At 37.6% G+C, this 26,663-nt stretch overlaps 2 long non-coding RNA genes across 2 annotated transcripts; both read right to left on the reverse strand.

The window, feature by feature from the left end:
- Nucleotides 1-6,307: 6,307 nt before the first annotated feature.
- Nucleotides 6,308-9,730, reverse strand: LOC145419420 (uncharacterized). The gene is made up of 3 exons (XR_013900807.1): nucleotides 9,160-9,730; nucleotides 8,842-8,978; nucleotides 6,308-8,755 (listed from the first exon to the last, which is right to left on the reverse strand). It is a non-coding gene; the product is annotated as an uncharacterized LOC145419420 (long non-coding RNA).
- Nucleotides 9,731-18,458: 8,728 nt separating this feature from the next.
- LOC145419419 (uncharacterized) lies at nucleotides 18,459-26,293 on the reverse strand. The gene is made up of 5 exons (XR_013900806.1): nucleotides 26,033-26,293; nucleotides 24,425-24,456; nucleotides 23,266-23,292; nucleotides 21,002-21,032; nucleotides 18,459-19,460 (listed from the first exon to the last, which is right to left on the reverse strand). It is a non-coding gene; the product is annotated as an uncharacterized LOC145419419 (long non-coding RNA).
- Nucleotides 26,294-26,663: the final 370 nt, after the last annotated feature.

Genomic DNA, 26,663 nt, shown 5'->3' on the forward strand with positions numbered 1-26,663 from the left:
CCCAATAATTTGTGAACATTTTAAAATTTGAATGGTTGTTCTAGGTGAAAGTATGAGGAAGTAGTTAAGTTTCAAAAACAAGCAAATTTTAGCAGAATTGCTGAAGTTTCCCATTCATTTCAATGGGACAAATTAAAGGAAAAAAGTGGAATATTTTAAAAAGTATAATAGTTAAAAATAGCAAAAGTCATAGCCGGAAAGAGCAAAAATAGCTGAATAGTTTAAAATTTGAACGGTGAAAATCGGCTGAAAATTGTGGAAGTAGTTTAACGGCGAAAAGTGTACGGAAGTCCTAAGAATAATAATAATAACTAGAAAAATTTGCATTTCCTGCGAAAATGCAGTGTGGATGCTTAAAGCTGAAGCTGTATGCAAAAAGTAGCTGAAAAAGCTGAAAAGTTGCAGAAATTGTAAAAACTTTGCAGAAGCAAAAGAAGTTTGCTAAAATGGAATAACTTAGCAGAACTGCAATATCTTAGAGGAAACATAATACTTGACAGAAATACAATAGCATAGCAGAATTTAGCAGAAATATTGTAACTTACCAGAAACATGATAACTTCTCAAAAATACAAGAATTTAGGAGAAATAGTATAAGATAACAGAAAGAATATATTTAGCCAAAAATACTTAAACATTACAGAAACACTATGATTTAGAAAAATAGTACAACAGAGCAGAAATATTGTGATTTACCAGAGACACTGTGATGAACTATGAATATTGTAATTTTAAATTGAGACTATGTTTTAGCACAAATATTATAATTTGGCAGAAATACTATAATTTAGCAGAAATACTATATTAAGCACAAATCCTATAAAAAGCAGAAATGGTATGATTTAGCAGAAATACTGTATTTAGCACAAGTACCGAAAAGTACCAGAAATACTATGATTTAGCAGAATAGTAATAACTTATTGAAACACAAATGCACAGAGGGACACACAAACACAGGCTCTAATCCAGTCAACCAGTCTAACTATGTTCAATTTAAATCCTACAATGACATGCTGTCAAATAAGGGCAGGGTCCTCTCTCTCCCACTAAACACACACACACACACACACACACACACACACACACACACAAACACACACACACACACACAGGGAGAGAGGACTAAGTTTCTAGGTCAGCCTGGGAGCTGCTGAATTTGAATCCACCAATCAGAGAGGCTGTTTACGTTTTCCCGCCAAAACAGGTGCATCTTTTTACACACGCAGCACAGAGACATAGGCCTGCTTCTTTCAGTTTATTTCACATAGTGAGGATTCCCCTCAAACAAATGACCATAATTTCCTAACCATAGGGGCTAGAGCGGTCATTCTTACACCGTTTTGTTCAGAAGAGATGGGGGAATCTTCAAGTGTTGACAATTTATCATTAAAATATGAATTTTTAGAGATATATGACATGGATGACTTGTTTACTTAGAAGCCACGAATTCCCCAATATGCAAATTTGAATACCTGGAGCCCACATACATGATTGGCTGGCTGGGAAGCTGTGCAGGCCCTGATTTGTGGATTTGAATTCCTCAGCCCTCAGATATGATTGGCTGGCTTAGAAGCCATGAAGGCCCTAATATGCAAATTTGAATGCCTCAGGACACATATATGATTGGCTGGGAAGCCGTGCAGGCCCTGATTTGAAAATTTGAATTTCTCAGTCCTCACAGAGGATTGGCTGCCTGGGGACCTGGCAGAAATATATAGAAATACTATGATTAAGCATAAATACTACATTTAGTAGAAATACTATGTTTTAGCACAAATACTATAAAAAGCAGAAATACTATAATTTAGCAGAAATACTATATTAAGCACAAATCCTATAAAAAGCAGAAATAGGATGATTAAGCATAAACACTACATTTAGTAGAAATACTATGTTTGAGCAAAAATCCTATAAAAAGCAGAAATACTATATTAGGCACAAATCCCATAAAAAGCAGAAATAGTATGATTAAGCATAAATACTACATTTAGTAGAAATACTATGTTTTAGCACAAATAGTATAAAAAGCAGAAATATTGTAATTTAGCAGAAATACTATATTAGGCACAAATCTTATAAAATAGCAGAAATAGTATTATTTAGCACAATAGTAATAAGTTAAACAGAAAAATTGGAAAAGCAAAATGGACAGCTGAAAAAATGCTGAACATGCTGAGGGTCCCTCAAATATACTTGTTAAATGAAAAAATCAGCAAAAAAATGCACAGGGAGAGAGAAGTAAGTTTCTAGGTCAGCCTGGGAGCTGCTGAATTTGAATCCACCAATCAGAGAGCCTGTGTACTTTTTCCCGCCAAAACATGTGCCTCTTTTTACACACGCAGCACAGAGAGACACAGGATTATTGCAGCCTATTTCTCATAGTGAGGACTCCCCTCAAACAAATGACCATAATTTCCAAACCGTAGGGGCTAGAGCGGTCATTCTTACACCGTTTTGTTCAGAAGAGATGGGGGAATCTTCCAGTGTTAACAATTTATCATTAAAATGTGAATTTTTAGAGATATACGACACGGATGACTTGTTGACTTAGAAGCCACGAATTCCCCCAATATGCAAATTTGAATGCCTCAGGACACATATATGATTGGCTGGGAAACCGTGCAGGCCCTGATTTGAAAATTTGAATGTCTAAGTCCTCACAGAGGATTGGCTGCCTGGGGACCTGGCAGAAATATATAGAAATACTATGATTAAGCATAAATACTACATTTAGTAGAAATACTATGTTTTAGCACAAATCCTATAAAAAGCAGAAATACTATAATTTAGCAGAAATACTATAATTTAGCAGAAATACTATATTAAGCACAAATCCTATAAAAAGCAGAAATAGTATGATTAAGCATAAATACTACATTTAGTAGAAATACTATGTTTTAGTACAAATAGTATAAAAAGCAGAAATATTATAATTTAGCACAAATAGTATAAAAAGCAGAAATATTATAATTTAGCACAAATAGTATAAAAAGCAGAAATACTACATTTAGTAGAAATACTATGTTTTAGCACAAATAGTATAATAAAGCAGAAATACTGTATTTAGCACAAGTACCGAAAAGTACCAGAAATACTATGATTTAGCAGAATAGCAATAACTTACAAAATTACAAATATGGAGGCATATTGAAACAGAAATGCAGAGAGGGACACACAAACACAGGCTCTAATCCAGTCAATCAGTCTAACTATATTCAATTTAAATCCTACAATGACATGCTGCCAAATAAGGGTAGGGTTCTCTCTCTCCCACTAAACACACACACACACACACACACACACACACACATACATACACACACAGACAGACACAGAGGGAGAGAGCTGCCGAATTTAAATCCACCAATCAGAGTGGCTGTTTACGTTTTCCCGCCAAAAAAGGTGCATCTTTTTACACACGCAGCAGAGAGAGGCACAGGATTATTGCAGCCTATTTCTCATAGTGAGGACTCCCCTCAAACAAATGACCATAATTTCCAAACCGTAGGGGCTAGAGCGGTCATTCTTACACCGTTTTGTTCAGAAGAGATGGGGGAATCTTCCAGTGTTAACAATTTATCATTAAAATGTGAATTTTTAGAGATATACGACATGGATGACTTGTTGACTTAGAAGCCACGAATTCCCCCAATATGCAAATTTGAATGCCTGAGGCCACATATATGATTGGCTGCCTGGGAAGCCGTGCAGGCCCTGATTTGTGGATTTGAATTCCTCAGCCCTCAGATATGATTGGCTGGCTTAGAAGCCATGAAGGCCCCGATATGCAAATTTGAATGCCTCAGGACACATATATGATTGGCTGGGAAACCGTGCAGTCCCTGATTTGAAAATTTGAATGTCTAAGTCCTCACAGAGGATTGGCTGCCTGGGGACCTGGCAGAAATATATAGAAATACTATGATTAAGCATAAATACTACATTTAGTAGAAATACTATGTTTTAGCACAAATACTATAAAAAGCAGAAATACTATAATTTAGCAGAAATACTATATTAAGCACAAATCCTATAAAAAGCAGAAATACTATATTAGGCACAAATCCTATAAAAAGCAGAAATAGTATGATTAAGCATAAATACTACATTTAGTAGAAATACTATGTTTTAGCACAAATAGTATAAAAAGCAGAAATATAATTTAGCACAAATAGTATAAAAAGCAGAAATATTATAATTTAGCACAAATAGTATAAAAAGCAGAAATATTATAATTTAGCACAAATAGTATAAAAAGCAGAAATACTACATTTAGTAGAAATACTATGTTTTAGCACAAATAGTATAATAAAGCAGAAATACTATAATTTAGCAGAAATACTGTATTTAGCACAAGTACCAAAAAGTACCAGAAATACTATGATTTAGCAGAATAGCAATAACTTACAAAATTACAAATATGGAGGCATATTGAAACAGAAATGCAGAGAGGGACACACAAACACAGGCTCTAATCCAGTCAATCAGTCTAACTATATTCAATTTAAATCCTACAATGACATGCTGCCAAATAAGGGCAGGGTCCTCTCTCTCCCACTAAACACACACACACACACACACACACACACACACACACACACACACACACACACAGACACAGAGGGAGAGAGCTGCCGAATTTAAATCCACCAATCAGAGTGGCTGTTTACGTTTTCCCGCCAAAAAAGGTGCATCTTTTTACACACGCAGCAGAGAGAGGCACAGGATTATTGCAGTCTATTTCTCATAGTGACGACTCCCCTCAAACAAATGACCATAATTTCCTAACCGTAGGGGCTAGAACGGTCATTCTTACACCGTTTTGTTCAGAAGACATGGGGGAATCTTCCAGTGTTTACAATTTATCATTAAAATATGAATTATTAAAGATATTTGACTTCTAATGCACCATAACTGAGTAGAGCGAAGCAAAAACTGCCTTGACTTGCCCTCAAACAACGCTTTGTAACTTGAAATCTATTTGGAGTATCGATATCATTCTTTCACCGTAAGAGACAGCAGGCTTTGGTGAACAATCATGGAAATTTTCAGGTCTCTGTGGAAATCCAACAAAAAGTTATGACGAGAGAAAAAAGTGGTTCATTTCCAGACTTTGAAATCTGAAGAAATCTGAGCGAAGGACGAATTTCCTACCCTCAAACAAGTCCAACTCATTTCAGAACGGTAATAGTTGAGAAAGAAATTCTTGAATTGTGAGCGTCAGGAGTGTCTGAAGATATGCCGGGACAAGCCTCATGTCTTAACTTTGCTTCGTTAAGGAGATATGACGATTCGAATATGCCTCTCATTACAGAAATGCAGCGGTGATTTTGAACAAACTCTCCATTGACTTTATATGGAGAGTTTTCTGACCTTGTGTTAGTCTGAGGAGATTTGCGAAAGTTCTATGAATACCACAACAATGATAGTGACATTTTCTGAAAGCCAGAAAAAATACCTACGTTTTGATGTATAATTTGTGGAAGTTGAGTGAATATTGAGCAAGTAGCAAACAGTTGTTCGGACATGAAGAGAAGACTGCAAAAGCTTCAGTGGCACACTGGAAGCCAAGAGCATAGCAACCATAACAACGCATGTATTTTGTGAAAAATCACAATTTTGCAACTCAAAACTTTAAGAGGCATAAAAGTAAAACAGTAAAAGATTTGAAAAAGCTGAATCATACCTGAATAGCCCAATAATTTGTGAACATTTTAAAATTTGAATGGTTGTTCTAGGTGAAAGTATGAGGAAGTAGTTAAGTTTCAAAAACAAGCAAATTTTAGCAGAATTGCTGAAGTTTCCCATTCATTTCAATGGGACAAATTAAAGGAAAAAAGTGGAATATTTTAAAAAGTATAATAGTTAAAAATAGCAAAAGTCATAGCCGGAAAGAGCAAAAATAGCTGAATAGTTTAAAATTTGAACGGTGAAAATCGGCTGAAAATTGTGGAAGTAGTTTAACGGCGAAAAGTGTACGGAAGTCCTAAGAATAATAATAATAATAATAATAATAAAGAATAAAGAGAAACAGGAACTCTATAGTGTGGATGCTTAAAGCATCCACACAATAACTAGAAAAATTTGCATTTCCTGCGAAAATGCAGTGTGGATGCTTTAAAGCTGAAGCTGTATGCAAAAAGTAGCTGAAAAAGCTGAAAAGTTGCAGAAATTGTAAAAACTTTGCAGAAGCAAAAGAACTTTTCTAAAATGTAATAACTTAGCAGAACTGCAATCACTTAGAGGAAACTGTAAAGCTGAAGCTGTCTGCTGAAAATACTTGAAAATAGCTGAAGAAGCTGAAGAAATCAAAGTCAGTGTTTAAAAAGTTGTTGAAATTTTAATAACTTTGCAGAACAACATCAAGTTAGCAAAAATGTAATAACTTAGCAGAAATGCAATAACTTAGAAGAAACATAACAATTCAGCAGAAATGTTGTAATTTACCAGAAGCTACAACTTAGCAGAAATGTAATAATTTAGTCAAAAATTAATAACTTGGCAGAAATATTACAACTTACCAGAACTGCTATAATTTTGCAGAAATGTAATTATTAGGAAAAAAATGTATACAGATAACAGCTGAAAACGATGACGTAACCTCAAAGTTACTTGTTTAACTGTGAAAAATGACCAGAAACATTAGAAAAGAAAGAAAACCAATTCAATTCAATTTATATAGCACCAAATCACAACAAAAGTCACCTTAAGGCGCTTCATAGATACAGAGAAAAACCCAACAATCATATGACATATGACCCCCTATGAGCAAGCACTTTGGCGACAGTGGGAAGGAAAAACTCCCTATTAACAGGAAGAAACCTCCAGCAGAACCAGGCTCAGGGAGGGGCGGCCATCTGCTGCGACCGGTTGGGGTGAGAGAAGGAAGACAGGAATACCAGCCAGCAGATAAACTGATGTGAAACAAAACCAAGGTAAAATTGCAGAATTTACACAGTTGGTGAAAGGTAAAAATGGCAACAACAACCCCCAAACAAACAAACAAAAAAAACAAACAAACAACATTTAGTTAATAAGTGCACAAGATGATTCGATGATAAATATGGTACCAATCTACAAAATACTGTCGAAATGAAGTCCACATTGTGATATATTTCAGGTGTGGAGAGTCACAGAGCTAAACAATCGATGTGCATATTTAAAGAATCAAATAAAGAACATTGTTGTGGAATAAATTACAGTGAATAATAATCACTGCCCCGCGTTAGAGAGTGACTTATGATGATGTATTAATTGGCTTAACTTTACCTCTAACAGCTTTTCACATAGTGCTGTGACCAGGGTGAAATCCATCATAAAGTAACTGTAAACAGTAGAACCATTAGCATGAATGTTATGGTTCTACTCTGATCAAAACTCAAGTCAGCTGTGTGACCTGATATAAAATGATAAAGAGGAACACATATAAATGACCTTTATGAACTTTTCAAAATGACTTTATATGTCTGACCCATTATCTATATATATTAGAGCAGATGTGGAAAACCACTGTTAGACCTACTCTATACTAACACAAACACAGTCAAAAATTCATTGCTAGTGTGACATGTGGTCCTTTTTGCCTTTGACCAATGATATGCTGGTTACTTGGACCAGTTTAGTATTTGCTGTCACAGAGGAATGTTAACCATAAATCCAAAAGACAAAACTGAAAAAACATGTTAATTGCAAACATGTTTTTGCTTAGTAAAAGGATTGAAATTACATGGAAACTGTCACCTTAAAGCCTCATTGTAAATATCATCACAAACAGATGTTTTCCACACGGTTAACAAAGCTCCACCACATCCAATCACTGCATATAAATCTAAAAGAAAACAACAACAAATAAAATGTAATTAACACAAGTGAAGTCTAAGGAGCTTGGAAAGAAAAGCGTCTGGACTTCTTTGAGTTCCTTGAAGACGTTTCACCTCTCATCCGAGAAGCTTCTTCAGTTCTAAGGGTCAATGGTGGAGAGTCCCAGATTTAAACCCAGTGGGAGTTTCCCCCCAAAGAGGGACAAAGAACCCCCTGATGATCCTCTACCTAATCACATGAGCCAAGGTGTGAAAGTGGGTGTGGGTCCCAATCAGCCAGGGTTTTGGGTGAGCTCATTGTGAAACCTGGCCCCACCCTATCATGTGATTTCCTGAGGTCAGGAAATCACCCACGCCCACTCCCAGGATGTGAGTGGACGTTACGGTGTCTGGAGAGGGAACTCAAAACTGGATTATAGATGGCAGACAGTTGGTGTCGTAAACCACCGCCTCTGTTCAAAGATGGTCGCTCACAGTGGACGTAAATGGCTTCTTTCACTCCTCCATCTGTCCAAAATGTGAACATTGGCATCCTCAAAGAGTGACCTTTGTCCTTTAGATGCAGATGAACTGCTGAGTCTTGTCCTGTGGAGGTGGCTCTTCTATGTTGTGCCATGCGCTGGTGAAGTGGCTGTTTGGTCTCTCCAATGTAGAAGTCTGGGCATTCCTCGCTGCACTGTACAGCGTACACCACATTGTTAAGTTTGTGTTTAGGAGTTTTGTCTTTCGGGTGAACCAGTTTCTGTCTGAGTGTGTTACTGGGTCTGAAGTACACTGGGATGTCGTATTTGGAGAAAACTCTCCTGAGTTTTTCTGATACACCGGCTACATAGGGGATGACAATGTTGTTGTGTCTGTCTTTCTTATCCTCCCTCGCTGGTGTCTGATGTTCTTTTCTGTGAAGCTGGAATGCAGGCACACTGGACGAGCTTGTTCTAAAAAATACAGAAAAAGGAACATTTTATTTGTGTTAAGGCCTAAAAACTACAAATAAGTTATACAATGAACAATATTGAAATACCTTATAGGTGCTGTGGGCCACATAACCAGAATCCAGAGCAATCTCACACTCGCATGATGGTGAGGAAAGACATGAGCTCTGCAATGAGGTTTGAATGTCTCAGTTGGGACACTGAAGAACTCAGAAGACAGCAATACCTGCACAGAGAGACAGAGTAGAAAAAGCATAGATTTGTAATCCATAATGTCAATTAAAACTCAAAAAGTGTCAACAAGTATAATCATTTGAGTGTGGAATTATTTATGCAATAAACAAGATTTTAATTAATTAATTGAATTAAAAACACTGACATTTTTTATCAAAGATAAAGAATCATACCTCTCTCTGCTCTGAGGATCACTGAGCATCTCTGACAGGAAATACAGTTTCCTCAGTATGAGTCATCATTGATGGTCTCAGAGGTTGTAGTGTGGCAGCATGATGATGGTCTCCAGATCAGGCAGGAGGTCAGGTGATGGGTGTGTCATCTTCTCCATTGAAGACACACTGGTATGGCAGTTCATAACACAGCAGTCTCCTTGTGGCATGTAGTTATCTGTGCAGTCCAGCACTGATGGATCAGGTTTGGCTCAGCAGTTCATGAAGATGGTGTTAAGATGTTGTTGTTTCAGCTGAGGATGGTGAAGTTTGAAGGTTTTGCCACAAAGGAGACTGTGCCGTTTCTGAAAAAATATATCTAACAAAACACGTGCTTATAACACCACCCACCCAGCTCAGCCCCCAAGTGTCTATGTAATGCTGGTATGGGGTGTCAGTTACTAAGTTTAATTAGTGCATCAGAAAGCGGGGGCTACACCTAAAGCCCACACTTTCTGATATCTTTGTTTATTTGCAGCTTTTTCCAGCTGCTCAGAGAATTCTGACTTGGCCTTTATCCACCCAAACCCAAACCCACCCAGATAAAGGCCAAGTCAAACTCACACACCATACCAGCATTACATAGACACTTGGGGGCTGATCTGGGTGGGTGGTGTTAAACTGTAGTCGGGAACTTTCAGAAAACTATCCATTTACTTCTACATCAGTTTTTATACACATTCTGTAAGCTGTACTAATGTTTTTCTCTACATAATGTATCATTATAGACATCTCTGGTAGCCTAAAGATAGTTTAAAACTTTTGACATTTTTTACCTGTAAAACATGATAAGCAAAAACTCATTCATCACAAAAACTTTTGATTCTACAAAATCTACTATAATCAAGAAAATATAATTGTCTGTATTTATTCATGTGACCCATAATAAATACCTGCATTTATCTGGGATTTATTTATTTACTATTTCATATTTTAAAGCCCTTGGAGGGGAAGATCTCGTTTGTTGAGCTACATACGTCATAGTAAAAAGATTTAGTCATTTAAAACATGATGTTGGTTTATCAAATGTTGCAGCACATTTCAGATCAGAGGTGCATGATAGCAGATGTTCTCTGCTCTGCATGAAGTTCAGCAATGATTTGGTGAAATGATTAATAACATTGCAATAAGAAAGGGTCTTCTGACAGACAGAGTAGGGAAGACCCTTTTTTCAATGAAAAATCTTTTTCATGCTCTACAATCAGTAAACTCTGTAACAAACATGATCTGTAATTGTTTCAAAACTCACCAGACGACTTCATGATTGGCTCGAGGACAGGACACAAAAGACAGGGTTGTGGTAACTGTAATATGATCTCAGAACACCTGAATACAGACATTTCTGTGGCTGAGAAATAAAAATGAGGTCAAGCAGGGTGTTCTTGTCTGTAGTGGCAGAAGTGATCAGCTGTGAATACCCTCTCGACTGAAACTGCTCCAGAATCTGTTTTCTTCCACTCTGCAACTGGTTTTCATTAAAATCTCCACACACAATGATTGGGTGACAGTCCATGATTTCAAGTGAATCTAAAAGACTTACCAGGTTTTGCATGAATGGTGTCAAACTGTAGTCAGGGGGTCTGTACACAACAGCAATGAGCGCAGGGAATGGAGCCTGAACCTTCAATACTAAAAACTCAAGATCAGTGACATTATGCAGATACTGTTTTACCTGAACCTGAAAATGATTCCTCAAATACACAACAACTCCCCCACCACTTCTGCTGGCCATGTGAGGAAAGTTTGTGTAGGACACATGTCTGTTGCGTTTAAACATGGTGTAGCCGTCCAAATGAAGACTGTCTGCAACAAAGGAGCCTTGAAGGTGAGACTCAGTGAGACACAAAACATCTGCTAAACACATTTCATGATGACTCTTGATGTCACTGATGTGAGATGGCAAACCCTCCGTATTGTGATGGATCAGTGTAAGAGTGTCAAGTCTGCTGGCTGTTTCTCTGACCTGAAGAAGAGGCATCATTTCCTCAACACTGGCTTGTCTCATGGTTTGGAGCGCTGCAGTTACCTCGGGATTGGCGTAAATCTTTTTCTCATCCAAGTCCTGCAAATAGAGTCCACTGAGAGACGTCACCCTGCTGAGAGCAACGTAAGCCATACCTGGTTCAAAAATGTTCTTCATTGAAACTACAGCTGTCTGTGTTGTAAGACCCTGAGTTTTGTGAATTGTGCAAGCGAATGCTAGCTTTACAGGAAACTGTCTGCGTACCGCTCCTTTAAACTTCAGACTCTCCTCTGCTCTCTCAATGTAAACAAGATCATCAGATGCTGCATTAGCACTGCGGTTGTGTCTCATAGGCTGCCGGTTGTCCATCCTGAGCCCCAGTTTAATTATGTGTCCATCATTTTCAGATCTCACCACCTTTACCAGTATACCAAAAGCACCGTTGACTAAACCGTTTAGTGTGTCCAAGTTTCTGGTCAGCATGACTCGAGCTCCTTCAGCAACATTCAGAGTGTCAGGTAAATCATTTCGCCCACCTGTAAATGGTTTGTCTCTTCGTTCCATTCTGCCTGTACATTTATCCTTCTGGAAATCGTCTGCATTGATGATTATGATGTTTGAATGAAGCTTCTTCAGGGTATCTGTGTTGTGGGATTCCACATTCTTGTTGGTGGCATAAATGTGTAAGACCTCAGTTGGACATTCTTCTGGTGCAGTCACAGCCTGTGACAGCAAATCTCTGTCGCACTGAGAAAGCTCATCTGTCTTTTCTTTGACTCTAATCCTGTTCAGCATCTCTGCAAAGGCCACATCATCTTTCTGACGCATGATCTCGGTTAGAGTGATCATCTGAAAATGTTCCTGCCATAGGTCAATCTGTTCTGGATCGTAAACACAGAGAGGTTTAGACTGTCGCACTGGTGGCAGCTGGTAAAAATCTCCAACAGCTAAAACTGACATTCCACCAAAAGGTCTCTGAGTGCCTTTGATTTGTTTCAGTCTTGCATCCACATAGGCAAAAAGGGGTTTTGAAACCATTGAAATCTCATCAATAACAATAATTTCAGCATTCATCAGCTCAGATCTGACTTCATCCAGTTGGTTACCAAGTCCTTGAATGGGTGGTTTCAGACTCCTGGGTAGTTTCAGTAGAGAATGTAACGTAGAGCCACTGATAGAAAAAGCTGCTGTACCGGTAAATGAAGTCAGTAAAACAGTTGGATTTGATATGTCAGCTTCTTCTGCATTAGCAGGCAGTCTGCTCAGGATCTTTGATGCTTCAGAATGAATACACTTAATCAGATGTGACTTTCCAGTTCCTGCACCACCGTTGATATAGAAGAAAAATGGATCTGGGTTCAAACCACAAATTCGCTGAATACACCAGTCTCTTATGGCATAGAACACGCAGGCCTGCTTCTGGTTCAGATTCTGATACATTACACGTACCACGGCTGGATCTACTGCAGGTTGTTCTCTGACGGCTCTGATCTTTGTTACAGCATCAGACTGACGACTGTAGTCGGGAACATTCTCCTGTTCGTTCTCATCATCAGAATGTCTCTCAGGAAGATTCTCATCACATTGCAGCCTCACAACTTCAGATTCAGGAGCAAGATTACACCATTCATCAATCACAACATCCCTATTTTGTTCAAACTCTTCCAGTGCACTCTCAATATCCTCAGAGTTCTTCTCATACTTGTCTTTATTTCTTTTCACAACCCTTTTCACAGACTCACTGTGGTCTGAACATGGAAGTCGTACAAAACCTGAGTTGTAGAAGGACTGATAGGTTTGGAACCCTTGTGGTTTCAGTTCCTGCTCTGATCTGTGTGGAAGGTAAAGTCTCAACAGTCGACCATAATATTGCTCAGGATCTTTTTCCTGTGAACAGTGGTAATACCTGATTATAGCTGGTTTATCATTCTTTCGCCTTTGTACAAATCCAAGCTGGTTTAGAAGAGGAAGCACATCTTTTCCTTCATTTGGACCACTCACCAACCTGCACAAGGCAGCAAAATCAGCCAGTGACATTTCCTCATATTCTGGGGTCTCAGGTCTGCATTTGTATTTATCACTCAAACTTGTCATCCAAATATTACAACTGTCGTGTGTTGTGCTTTCCAGGAAGCTCATGGGGCGACTCATTTTTACTGGGTTATCATCTGTTGGTACAAATACAACACTGCGGGAACATTTTTTCATTTTTAGGCCACAGACTCGAGTCACACACTCCTGTGCGCTGATTTCTCTCTTTTTTGAGTAAGCTTGCATCACAGCTCTCATTTCATCACATTCATTGACGGTGTTCTTATCAGAGTTGTCAATAACTGTCTTCAGGTATTCAGAGAGGCCAGATTCTTTCTTTGTTATATATTTACAGAGGTATTCTATACATGAATAGGCATTCAAAATGAATGAGACATCTAAATTAGAGTTCCAGGCTTCAAGCAGGTCTGGGTTGTAATTGTTGATCCAACACTCATTTGGGTCACGTTTCAGAATCAGAGCTGTTTTCTTGTTTATGTCTTGGAGGCATTGTTCATACTCATTCATTGTTAAGTTGCATCGTGACAGAATCTGCTCTATGGTGAGGGAAGCAGCTTCAGGTTCCTTCAGCAGGTTCAACAAAGGTCTGAGTTTGGCTTTTGCAGCTTCAGTGTCTGAATCCTCATCCTGTCTCACAATCATTGTTCTTGTGGCTGGTGGTTTGGGAAACCCAAATCTACAACCAGAGTTCACACTCTTAAAGCATGTCTTTGTGTGGTTTTTGCTGTGCTTTTGTAGCTCAGTGACTTTTTTGTGCAGTTCAGGTTGTTTTTCTGGATCAGGGAGTTGAGCTGAGATGTATCTGTCCACAAAGTCACAGACAGTTTGGTCATCATCCACATCTGCTTCTACCTTTTCTCGAATCCACAGCAACATGTGTATATGTGGACTACCTCTGTGCTGGAACTCAACTCTGTAAAAGTAATCAATGATCTCACCAAGGGGCTGTGCAGGAGAAAAAAGCAAATCTCTGAACAAAGCCTCAACACGTTTATCAAACATTCGCATGGTGGTTACTGGATTTGATCTTAGAATTTCACACTTTTCTGACCAGTCCAGGGCTTCAAAATCAACCTCTTCACCTTGCTGTCTCTTTATTGCTTGAATCACTTCAGGCCATCTCATCTCAGCAGCAGAGAAAGTGACAAAGAACTGAGGTGTTCCTATTTGGCGAACCATGCTGAATAGATCTCTGGTAGTTTTCTGCCAGTAAGCTGGAGTTCCTCTGAGTGGCTGCATAAATCTGATTGCATCTTTATTTCTTACCAGCTTCTCTACTTCTGTCTTACTTTGTAACATTCCTGATGTGATTTTGCGTCCATCTTTCGTCATAGTTTTACCTTTCCTTAGCTGTATTGTCATGCTGGAATTAGCCAAGTGTATTTCAGTGACAAACTGTGAGAAAAACAGGTAATTTGTGTCTTTAGCAAATCTTGCATCAATGTTGAAAAGCCTTGACTTGAAGTAAGCACTCGGTGTGAGCTTGAGACGTCTCTTTTCATCCAGTGTATTCTGACCAGTAGGAAACTGCACAGGAAATGCCATGGCTTCCAAATGAGGAGTTCTGAAGAAGCTAACAGGATTGTTTCTTTCTGCAGGAGCCACACAATATGTGTTATCAGTGAAACAGAGAATCTCTTCTGAAATGTCAACAGGCTGCAGACAACTTTCTAGAGCAAAACCTCCATTGTTCAAATCACTTTCTGGTTCATCTGGATTTTGTTCCTCTGGTTGTTCATCACAGGATTGCATATTAATATCTTGGTCACTTTGAGACTCACTTTCACACAAAAGGGCATCTTTTTCATAGTTGTCAATTTCCATTAAATCTGCTTCATTATAATCATCACTTGCCATGCTGGCTTCATCACTGCTGTCATCATCAGGTAACGTTGGATCACAAAGCAATGCATCATCTCTGATAATAATATCTGTGTACTGTGGATGAATTTGTTTCAGTTTACGCAGAGCTTGAATGAGTTTAGACCAGGTGACAGTCTGGAACAGCTGATGGCCTTTGTAGCACAGTCGTCTTTTCAATTTCACCCTCATGATCTGTGATTGGCTTCTGATCCTCGGTAAACTGTCAACTGTTTGTTGGACTTCAGATGGTACACACACCACATTACCACGTATGAGTCTCTGTCTCCCCTTTGGAAGAGGAATAATCTTAGCAAATGGTATGCATTTGGCAATCAGATGTCTCTCCAGAATGTTGAGATCACAAAGTTCAGCTGGAATATCCTGCAGTTCTAAACCATTAACAGCAGCAAGCCTGGGCATGCATCCACTTTTGAGGGAACTGTGACACGTGTGACAGATATACTCTTTTTTTCTCTCAACAGGAAAGCTGCAGTGATCATGACATGCTTCATCACACACATGAACATATTTACCAGTTAGACACTGATGAGCTACAGTCTGGTGTTTTGAGTAATTTTGTCTTTTGCAGATTTTCACCTGATTAGGAAAAGAAGCTTTTAGACAAACAGTACAAACATAAGATGGTGCTGACTTAATGTTTGATCTGAAACGAGATATGGCCTCATTCATTAAAGTGTTCTCTGGATGACTCTGTAAAGTCTCAGCTGGTCGATGCATCTGGCGATATTTCCGTTTTATATTCATTGCACATCTGATATTATGCATCTGTCTGAAAGAAAAACTGTTCCAATATTTTACTCTCATTCGTTCTCTCATATTGTCCTTGTGTTGTTGCTGAAATTGTTTCTCTTCTCCATACCGCTTAGTCATGTAAAATCGTTTTTTCTTTTTAAATTCTTCGCTTTCTTTATATAGGTTATATACATATGACCTCATGTAAGCTTTATGTTTTTCTCTGAATCCAGCACAAGTTCTGTATATTCTTCTTATACGCTCCTTCTGCTTATCTCTGAATATGGGAGACTCTCTATATGTTCTTGTTACACGTTCCTTCTGCTTTTCTCTGAATATGGGAGACTCTCTATATGTTCTTGTTACACGTTCCTTCTGCTTTTCTCTGAATATGGGAGACTCTCTATATGTTCTTGTTACACGTTCCTTCTGCTTATCTCTGAATATGGAAGACTCTCTATATTTTCTTGTTATACGTTCCTTCTGCTTATCTCTGAATATGGGAGACTCTCTATATGTTCTTGTTACACGTTCCTTCTGCTTATCTCTGAATATGGAAGACTCTCTATATTTTCTTGTTATACGTTCCTTCTGCTTATCTCTGAATATGGGAGACTCTCTATATGTTCTTGTTACACGTTCCTTCTGCTTATCTCTGAATAGGGGATTGTCTTTATATGTCCTTATGACACGTTCTCTTTTTCTATCTCTAATTTCAGCACTTTCTCTATACATCTTTCTCAAATGTTCTTTCTTTTTCTCCTTATAGGTAGCATTTAATTTATACAGTTCATTTCTGTACAGAATCCTTTTCTGTCTGTGATCAGGATCATCAGACTTCCGAGCTGAGTTTTTTTTCTTTGTCTTGAAGCTTTCATCAAACCTGTACATCTGCCTTTCTTTCGTCTTCTGATTTTCCTTTCTCTGTGGTAGCTTTTGTTGGGTCAATAATCTTCTCCTCATTTTTTGCCTTTCATGTTTACTATATTTCAGCAGTTTATCTGAGAGTTCCTCTGTTATCTTAGTTGAACTGGAGGCACTGTTTGAATCATTCTGAGGAATAGAATCTGGTGTTACCTGAGTTTCTCTCACAGAGGATGCAGAGGTTTCCTTTTCAAAATAATCAGAAGGATGATGGTTTTTTCTGGGAGCAGCTGTCTCATTTGAAGAAACAACTCTGGATGACATTACTTCACTGGTTAAATCTTTGGTCACAGGTTTCCGTGTCTGCTCAGTGTATATTTCAGAGTTTAATTCATGAACACGTTCATTTAAAGCTGGTGCTGGTGCACTTGTAGCTGTTTGTCTGTATTCGGTGGTTTGATTAGCATCTCTTTGGTCAGCAGCGTTTTCACTGTGAAACTCGATGGGCTGTAGCTCATAAGTGCAGCTTGGTGCGATGCTAAACATTCTGTACAAACGTTTGATCCTGTCAATCATGTCATTAAGACGTGTGAATTTCAACATAACTGCAGTTCCACCACTTACACTTAGCGACAATGGCATACCAGTAGACTTACGTGGGTGAGGGTCAAAATATGCATATTCACCTGAATTCAGCCTGCTAACAGCGATGACTGTTCCTCCCATGACTAGCAAAGCATAGCGAACGTCTGAAGCCAAACACTGTAATCCCTGTTCAAGGCTCGGAAAGTGATCTGTACCATCAAATGTGCCGTAATGAGCAAACTGAGACATGTCGACTTGATACTCGTGTGTGCGGCTGATGACCACTGAGGGAAGTTCATCGCAGGCTAGAAACACACTGTTCACAAACCTCAGTCTGGCATCTGAATAGACAGCATGGCCTTTGTCCAACACACGGTTTAGATCTGCTCTGGTAATAAATTCATCCTCATGTAAGAATGACAGGAAAACCAAGCTGTTAGCCATGCATTGCTGATTCCGGTACTTTCCATACCTAGGAGCGGCCTGGCTTCGGGAAGCACAGACGCTACTCACTCGTGGACTTTCACTGTTTGTAACCTGTACATGAGACTGTCCTGGAGCTTGTCCATCATGCTGTTTGTGTACAGTTAGCTGGGGTTCAGTCTGGATTACCTGCATAACTTCAGGCTCTGGGACAGACACTGAGGGAACACTTCTCTTTACCACATCTGCATAAGATACTTTGGCTGTCTCTCCATCATGCTGTTTGTGTACAGTTAGCTGGGGTTCAGTCTGGATTACCTGCATAACTTCAGACTCTGGGACAGACACTGAGGGAACACCTTTCTTTACCACATCTGCATAAGACACTGTGGCTGTCTGAACACTGCTCTGCACTTCTGTGCTGGGAAAAGCTGAAACAGACACCTTTACCTGCTCACTGCTCTGAGAAACATTCACCTGTTCTTTCTGCTTTTGCCATCTAAGCTTCTGGGACTGCGACCTTTGACCTTTTCTTGGCATTTTGCTGAAGTACAATCTGGAGCTTATATGTGGTTATACACAAATATAAACAAAACTGAACCTTGAAACACAGAAAAACGTACAACTCCTCAAGTTACTGTTAAATCTCAGAAATGTACTATTATACTGTAAAATGTTTTTATGAATATATGAATAGATGTTAAAAAGCTGATTTGTACTCCAAATTCAAAATAAAGGAAATTCAAAGTTCTCTGGAAACAATTTGGTCCGTTTTATTGTAGCTCTTAGAAACTGTATAATTTTACTTATATTTTTTTTAACCAGACTGGTAAATAATTACAACTTCTATAAAATGATATGCAGAATAAATCTCAACAATCAACAGGCTATAATAAAAGTCTTAGCTCTTAGGGGAGTTTATGTAAATCTTTCAGATATCTAAAATTGAAATCAAATATATGGAGCTGTGGTGGTGTGGTGATAAGATGACAGGTGATGAGGATTCTTCAGCTGGATTTTCTGCAGCAGTCAGGAAACAGGAAGTCTGGGTCCTCAGGTACTTCTCGATGACAATACTAACTGAATACTTACACTGAGTAACAAAATGGGTTTGTCCTTAAATAATAGTACTATAAACTTGCAGTCAAATGTTATAGCCAATGAAACAGACTAACAGACTGGATCTAATTTATTATTTATCTGAATGTATGTATTACAAAATAACCAGATTATCTTATTACAAGTAAACTTATAAAGAGGTGATATTTTATACAATTGATCAAAGTAAGCCAAACTAGAAGTGTTAATTCCAAAGTGTAATGCAAAATTAAAATGACAAATGTAGGGCTGTGTAAGTAGTTTCTACTATAAGTTCCACTGTACTGTAATTCTACTACTGTATATTCAACTTGTAATTTCCAGCAAAATGACTGAATGTGAGAGAGCTTAATGACAGGAAAGAAAGAGCAGTGAGAGCAGAGATCTCTCAGAATTCTGTAACAGATAGATCAAGTTCTGGTAACTTGGATTTCTGAAAATTGGATTCTGAAAGGATTCTCAAAACTTGGATTCTCAAATTAGATAGAGCAGTAGAGATAGAGGGATACAAGATGGAATGGCTTTCAAATTAGATAGAGCAGTAGAGATAGAGGGATACAAGATAGAATGGCTTTCAAATTAGATAGAGTTGGGAGAGTGATAGGATAGACAGAATTGCTTATAATGATAGAGAGAGAGAGGATCTTCTGCAGCAGGTCACCTGTAAGACACAAAAGGCCTGGAATTAGTCGTATTTCCAATATGCTTGGATTTACCATATTCTTCAGACTATATGGCACACCTAAAACCCTGTCATTTTCTCAAAAACATACAATGTGCCTAGTGTATCGATTCTGGTTATGCTTACTGACCTAGAACGGGATTTCTGTGGTACACAGCGCTCAAAATTCTGTCAAATATTTTAGTAATACTTTGGTAAGCTACAAAGCTGCGCTGCTTGATGTATTGTCAGAGCATTATGGCTACCATAGTCAGGACCCTCGTAGAGTAATTTGTACGGTGCTTCAACATAACATTATGGTGTGTGTACAAGGACCTGGCACGTGCTAAGAGACATGCTTATGAAGCAGATTTCAACCTGATCAACCCATGAAGAGTTTGATGGATTTGTAGATGAGGAATGAACTGAAAAAGTGAGTGTATTGGTCTGTATTTTATGTGTTACAACTGAACAGTGTTGAGAGTTGTTGTGAATGACTTGAATAAAGTTTGACTTATCTGACTGTTTGTTTGGCTTAATCTGCCTTAAAAACAGAATTGTTTATTGACGTTATGCCTTATAATTTCAAAAATACAGTACATGTAGGGCTTTAAATACTAAAGACTTCTACAGTAAATTATTGGAGTGAACAGAATGACAATGTTTAACAAATGATGGTGGAACTGTTATAAGGACATTTTTACGTTCTATTAAAACAATAAACTAAGTCTATAAACTCAAACCAAGACGTGCTGCTACAGTAACTTACTGTAAATATTATATGGTCCAAATAAACCCGCACACTGAGGTTACAGCAGAGTTTCAGGCCTCCTGCTTTAAATACTTTATATCCATTAAACTCAAAATTATTTATTGACTGGCCAAAAAGAACACAAACCTTCTCACATTTGCCTAAAAACATCTTGATGATCAGCAAGAGCTGTGAAATGATTTCACAACACTATTTTGGACCTTAATTAAGACAATTGAAATTCAAACAGCAGTCGCTTTCTAAAATATCGGATTTGTGCCGTTCACACTGTCATACCATGATACCATCACTGATACCAACATGACAAAAAAATCTGATTTGATGCGCTTTCGCCTGCAGTGTGAACTGCACTCAGGCCAGTCACTCAGGAAAAATACTTCTAGCGTTTTGACTTCATGCTAATTCATAAGTGGAATGAGAGAGACAATAAAAATCGATAGCTGTGGTGCTCTTAAGTGTTTAAGGTACCACCTATACTCACACTTAAATCCACAAACATAAGGAGAAATCAAACAACTGCATAAAGATGTCTCTGACATTTAACTATGTTTGGACTTGATAAGCCATCAAAAATTAAAATCAGACATTAATGGGCTATTAAACTTCATTGACATTTTCTGGGGCAGTCAGTGGTCCTGTGTGGGGGCTTTGCTGCTACAGATTCTAAATCCTGACTATTTGTCTTTGCCCATGAGTGAATGGCAAGATAACACAAATACCCAAACTACTGTAAGTAAATTACTAAACATTACCATTACTGTCTACTTACCAGCAAAGGCAAAGCCAAAGAGCTGTTCACTCTGTGTAACAAAAGACAAAGAACAAAAATACAGGCTCAGACAACTCCAATCGGCATTAGACAACAACAACTCTCCTCTGTTTTCTTTTTCTGCACCCTAATAAAGATGATCATCTTCATAAAAGGTAATATGTAGTTTTATCCATTTGCAATAAGCCACACAAGTTTCTGAGTCATGTAATGCTCCAAAATTTAGGTTCAGTTACATAAGAGAGTAGAGATCGTAACCAATGATTTGCTTCACCTACTACTACACACTTTATCAAATGGTGATGTCACAATTTAAAAGTAGGCAACAATCACAAATGATAGCTTGTATGGAATGTTTGTAGGCTTTGACATTTGAGGTGGCCTGCATTCAAATTCTATTAACACAATAAAAAAAAAAAACACTCTATAAACTTACACCAAGACGTGCTGCTACAGTAACTTACTGTAAATATTATATGGTCCAACAAAACCAACACACTGAGGTTAGAGCAGACAGTTTCAAGCCACTCTGTATGTATTTTGGCAAAATGAGAAATTTGGAGACAGCTAGTTTCTACACAGCAGTTTCTACATATTTCAGTCACATTTGGGGCATGTTTGATACACAGCAATAAGCACTACACTAAATCTATGATAAACTTATCATAGCTGATATTAAGGCCTAATTAGCAAAATTTAGTATGATGGTAATTTCTTTGTAGATCATTTCATGATAAAAAGAACAGAAGTGAGTGCTGTATCTGAGCTGTTGCATGTAAGATCTTTGCTGGACATTCCCACATTTCTTAAACAAACAAACATGACTTTCAGACAGTTCATCTTTTGTAAATTAAGCCAGGATTATTTTCAAAAAAACAGCCTTGATAAAAATATCAGGCCACTATAAAATGTCTTATGTTTATGTTTTCATCCCACCTATACTTTGCAAGTCATTATGACAAATTACAAAAAGCAGTTTTTAGGCAGTGATTTAAGGGAAGAAGCTTTTGAAATCCACAATGCCCTACCACCAGTGGTCTCAAACTCTGGTCCTTAAGGCCTGGTGTCCAGAAACTTTTCTATGTGTCCCTGTTGCAACACACCTGAATAACATTAGTAGGTCATTAGCAAAACTCTACAGAACCTGACTGCATGCTGAGGTGGTAATTCAGCCATTTGATTCATGTTATAGCAGCTCATGAGTGAATGAACATGATGCAATGAAAGTACTTTTAGAAGTACATTTTTCCAAACACTTAATTACTTAAATTTGAGTAGTCTTAGGGGATGCCACTTCAGCACACAGTCAAATTCTATACTCTCACTAATGACCTACAAATGTTATTCAGGTGTTTTGTAACAGGGACACGTGGAAAAGCTTCAGGACACCGGCCCTTGAAGAGTGGAGTTTGAGACCCCTGCCCTATGTGAATATTTAATCGTCCCTAAACTGCCAGTCGTGAGCTGCTCTAATGTGAAACAAACACATATAGTTCTGTAAAAGTTTACAAAGAGATTTCTAAGGATTTGGAGACCCCAGAAAACAAAAACCCTCCCAGATATTGTAGCTGAACAGGCAAAAACAAGTTGCCTAATAATATCTCGATGATAACCAACAGCTGTGCTGACGAACTGCACTAAACTGAATCATCTATAGTGAGAGAAAAACACCAGCATTAAAGTCAAACATGGTGCTGTTACTGTGATGTCCCAGAGTTCCTTTACTACTTCAGGACCATCAACTCATCAGGTCCTGGGCTTAAGTTTAATCACACTTAGGATCTGAAGCACACAAGCAAGTCCAATTGAATGAATGAAACAAAACACTTGGTATAAACTAATCAGTCTGGACTTTAATGAAATTAAGATACGTGGTATGACTTGAAAACCCTATATTGGGCCTTAATTATGACTTTTTTCTTTTCTTGCCTGCCCTGTTTGGATCTAATTAAGACAATTCTGAAATTGTAGTGGACCAAAATCAACCAGTGATGTAAACCAGTCATTACCAGTTACTGTAAATGCTTGATGGTAATTGTTGCTATCAGGGCATCCACAGCTGGGTATTAGAGACCAACATGTTTTTACATTAGACCAGGTTGTTCTGGTTCAAAAATGAAATCATCACTTTAAAACTGCTTTTTGTATTTATCCAGGTCATCCTTGTTAGATGATTTGAAATGTGAAAAAAGCATAAACAAAATAAATCTGCAAAGAAGAAAGACCTTTCTCAGCACTGTACCGCAGACAAAACCTTTACTTACCAGACTTGCGACAGTTAGATCAGTCTCCTAGAGAAAGGAAACAACACATCAGATCACTGTTTAATGACTTAGACTGTTAAACCTCTTCACACACAATCCAATTTACTGTGACATGAAATAACTAGTAAAATCCTCAATTTCTTCAAGCCTTTATGAACTCACTGTAGTCTGAAGAGGACAAACTTCAGTTACAGAGTCTGACATGGCGATAACATGTGTAATAAAGGCATGCATACTACAGAAGTGAAAAGAAGAGGCACCAATATTTGTTGGTACAGATTATGGCTTTTTAGCTCCATCATTTTCTATCACAAGTCAGTGCTTAATAAAGTGTGGAAAAACCACAACTGTTAGAATCAACGGAAAACCTCATCAGGTTTTAGTTCTGATCTGAATATGTAAATCCTAAAATACATGTAAATTTTGACATGTCATAGTAACAACAGTAGCACACCATTTTTGCAATTAAAATTTCTTAAAAATTATAATAAAAAGTCCTTCCATTGTACCTGTTGGCAGGAATCTTTTTGTATTTTGCAATATTTCCCTTTTGTATAAAATTTTAAACACATTGTATCAAGCAAATTATTAAGAAACTAATTTAAACTTAGTGTACATAAATTACACACAGGCTTTAACATACACAACATTGCCTACTCACAACTCTGGTTCTCTTAGTCTTTTATTATTGCTTAAATGTTTAAATGCTTTTTTGTATTTATTCATATCATCCCTGTTAGATGATTTGAAACATGTGACAAAAAAGCATGAACAAAATAAATCTGCAAGGAAGAAAGACTTTTCCCAGCACTGTACCTCAGACAAAATGAACTCACTTTAGTCTAAAGAGGGCAAAATTTAATTGCAGAGTCTCAAATGGCCTTAACATGTGTAATAAAAACAATAATTACTACAGAAATGCTTTGATAAGCCTTTAAAATTAAAATTAGACATAAATGGCCTATTAAACTTCAGGGACATTTTTAGGGACACTCACAGGTCTAGTGGGGAGGCTTACTGCTTATAAAACCTAAATGTGTTTTTGCCCATGAGCAAATGGCAAGATATCACAAAAAGCCAAACTATTGTATGTAAATTGCTAAACATGTTACACAATCCCAGTTTCATATTGCTTCAGTTACAATCACTGTTTACTTACCAGCAAAGGCAAAACCAAGCTTCTATTTCACTCTGTGTAACAAAAGACAAAGAGCAAAAATACAGGATCAGAAAACTCAAATCAGCATCAATACTGCATCACTCTCTGTTGTCAAAAAGATTCACTAAACTTCTTTGTTTACTACAGCTGGAATACAAACAACAACTGTCCTCTGTTTTCTTTGGTCTACCTCTCAGTTAAGATTGCAAAACACTCATACATGAAAAACTGCACGATATATTTTTAAGGCTTTAATATTTGAGGTGGTCTGCATTCAAATTCTACTTCCTAAAATATTATTAACTGCACATAGTATCATAGTAAATATACTGTATTTTTAAAATAAATATCTATGTACCATACTAATAATAATATACTGCCATATTTTATTTATGTGAAGGTGGGCTGTTGTTTGTTTCATTAATTTTCCACAAAGTGAGAATTTAAACTGTGCAGCAGATTTAGGTTGGCACAAACAAGCCTTTGTTAAACAGTTCTTAAAAATTAAAGTCTTCTGTTTAGGAGTTCTTATTATTCTTGGGCTATGTCCACACGTACACAGGTACTTTTGAAAATGGAGATTTTTCTATGCGTTTGCGGTCACTGAAAACAGAGATTTCTAAAAACGCTTGCCAGGATATTTTTTGAAAACTCCATTTTTGCATTTATGTGTGGACATGGAAACGGAGAAAACGCAGCGCCTTTTTTGACGTCACACTGTGCGCCACGTTATTGTTTCGGTGAAATGCATTTCTACAATACTGTTACTGTTAATTGTTCTCTCTGCAGTGTTTAAATGCTTACACACACAGTTACTGTCCCCCCACACATATGACTCGGTTCTGCTTCTATGCCCCATCTTTGTTTGCCATTTCCCACCGAGGTTTCTAGACTTCTGATTGGCCAACATTTCTACACGGTTAGGAATATAGCGCCACCTGCTGCTTTGGCATGTTCCTAGCAGTGTTCTCCTTCATTTCTGCATTTATGTGTGGACGGGATCGTTTTTTAAAACGGAAACGGAAAATCTCCGTTTTCAAAAATACCCGTGTATGTGGGGACATAGCCTATGATTAATCCTCAGTTTCTCCCCCCCTCCTTTCTCTTAATTAATCCACAAGACCTGCACACACGCGACTCTTTTTCTCCCGTGTTCGGTCAGAGGCGGTAAAATGGCTCCTTTGATCTTGCCGACAGCTGACACTGAATCTAAGATGGCGGTTCGTTAAAAACTTTACAGCATAAAGAATGAGGCTGTTTTAACCAACTGATTTGTGAAGAGAACTAACTGCACCTTATGTAACAGACTGACAAACACACCAAATGTAATTAATAAAACAACACGATAACCGTGGTTCACAGTCAAATTTTCATTTCACACTGGGCTCAAAGGAGCGCTAGGCATTAGCATCGGGTTGTTAGCTCATCAAACACTCCTTTTACATACAAAAATGACAAAGTTTCACTAGGAAAAAGCAACCACTGTGTTACTCTAATATGAGTTCTACCTCGGTTGGCTTTATAAATCACTAAAAGAACTCGTTAAATTGCACAAACAGAGTATAAACATTTAGGAGAGAAGAAGAGAAGCAGAGCAGCAGCACTCACCCAGAGCGGACTCAGCGAAGTGTGCGGAAAAGCGGATGTCCGGCAGTCAGGTAAAAGATGAGGCGTTCACAGTAGTAGGAAATTCCAGTATTACACACAATGGGCATTGTAAACATCAAAAATGTAGGTGATTTTAAATATTCTATACAATATTTATTTGCTAAAGAAAATACTCGCAGAACTTTAATTCTATAAGTTGAATAAATATTATTAGAAGGCTCTACTCCTGAACACCAACACCAAAGAGCTGAGTTCACCAGACCTGAAAAAAAAACCCCAACCAGTCCAGGACAGTCAGTCTGCAAAGATGTTTTAAAGACAAATATATACACACACACACACATATATATATATATATATATATATATATACATACATCTTTTTACACACGCAGCATATGGAACGCCAGGACTGCCATAATGAATTAATTAAATACACCATTAAATAATTAATTAAATGTGGCAATAATTAATTAAAATTGGAATTAATTAATTAAATAAATAGTTATGACACATGTAATTAATTAATTATTGACACATTTAATTAATTATTTATGTATTTCACATTTTAATTAATTATTGACACATGTAATTAATTAATTATTGACACATTTAATTAATTATTTATGTAT

This window comes from Astatotilapia calliptera, chromosome 12 (assembly GCF_964374335.1).
Source record: "Astatotilapia calliptera chromosome 12, fAstCal68.1, whole genome shotgun sequence".
In the NCBI taxonomy this organism is placed as follows: domain Eukaryota; kingdom Metazoa; phylum Chordata; class Actinopteri; order Cichliformes; family Cichlidae; genus Astatotilapia; species Astatotilapia calliptera.